Source organism: Mastomys coucha, unplaced genomic scaffold (genome assembly GCF_008632895.1).
Source record: "Mastomys coucha isolate ucsf_1 unplaced genomic scaffold, UCSF_Mcou_1 pScaffold18, whole genome shotgun sequence".
In the NCBI taxonomy this organism is placed as follows: Eukaryota; Metazoa; Chordata; class Mammalia; order Rodentia; family Muridae; genus Mastomys; species Mastomys coucha.
In genome coordinates, this window is record NW_022196900.1 from 93,459,033 (window position 1) to 93,460,503 (window position 1,471).

Here is a 1,471-nt window from a genome sequence, read left to right on the forward strand (position 1 = left end):
CCGGTCTCTGTGTGTGTGCTCACTGTGCCGGTCTCTGTGTGTGTGTTCACTGTGCCGGTCTCTGTGTGCGCTCACTGTGCCGGTCTCTGTGTGTGTGCTCACTGTGCCGGTCTCTGTGTGTGCGCTCACTGTGCTGGTCTCTGTGTGTGTGTTCACTGTGCTGGTCTCTGTGTGTGTGTTCACTGTGCCCGTCTCTAGCACGGTTATTTGTCATAGTCTCTTCTCTTTTCTGTTTAAAAGCAAAACCAAAACACCTCACTCCCCAAGCAAATAGCTCCCCAGCAGCAAGCCTGTGTGTAGTCCATCTCAATAGCTTGCACTGTTTGAAAACCATTTTAGGAACAGGATTAGCCTAGTACTTGTTATACAGCCCAGGCTGGCTTTGAACTCATGGCAATCCTCTTCCTTCAGCCTCTCAAGTACTAACTAGCTGAAAGCACCTCAGATCTGGCTGGTGTGATACAGTAAGTGGTGCACATCTGACCAGCTCTTCGGATTCTGTCTGCTTAAGATACTGAGACTAAGAAATGGGTAGGCACTTGTGATAGTCTGTATATGTTCAGCCCAGGGAGTAGCACTATTAGAAGGTGTGGCCTTGTTAGATAGAGTAAGTGTGTCACTGTGGGCATGGGCTTTAAGACTCTCATCCTAGCTGCCTAGAAGCCAGTATTCTCCTAGCAGCCTTCCGATGAAGATGTAAACTCTTAGCTCCTCCTACACCATGCCTGCCTGGATGCTGCCATACTCCCACCTTGATGATAACAGAACCTCTGAACCAGTAAGCCAGCCCCAATTAGATATTATCCTTATAAGAGTTGCCTTGGTCATGGTGTCTGTTCACAGCAGTAAAACCCTAAGACAGCACTGTTAAAAACTTTTCTATCTCTGTTCCATAGTCAATTCTGTTTATTTACTTCTACTTTATTTGAATACTTAAAAACTTAAAAAGATAACAATAAGCTGTTCTTTCAAATTATTTTTCTTATAAAATCGTCCCTTTGGTTTGTACAGACAGGTCTTAATATGTAGCTTTGGCTGACCTGGTCCTTACTCTGCAGCCCAGGTTGGGCTCAAGCTCAGAAATCTTCCTGCAGCCTACTGAGTACTAACATTACAGTGTATGCCCCTAGGCTTTCTGTGGCTTTTTGTTTGTTTGTTTTGGTCTTTGTTAAATTCTCTGCATGTATACATGCCTACATTCTTGTGCTGTGCTGTGCTGTGTGTGTGTCTGTGCACATGTGCGCATGCACTGTTCAAGTAAAGACATTGGGTGTTCTGTTCTATCAATTTTGCCTTTGTCTCTCACTGAACCTAGATCTTGGCCTGCCAGTCTCAGTGATCCTCTATGTGCCTGGGGCTCCGGCACACACAGTGACTTTGCCTACTTAATGTATGAGTGCTGGGACCTACACGCAGGTCTCATGCAGCTGTTACCCACAACCCATCCCCTCAGCCCCGTGAGTGTGTTATC

At 46.0% G+C, this 1,471-nt stretch overlaps 1 protein-coding gene across 2 annotated transcripts in view; it reads right to left on the bottom strand.

The window, feature by feature from the left end:
- Zbtb40 (zinc finger and BTB domain containing 40) overlaps positions 1 to 1,471 on the bottom strand; it is a 68,869-nt gene that overhangs the window by 24,276 nt on the left and 43,122 nt on the right. The window lies entirely within an intron of this gene.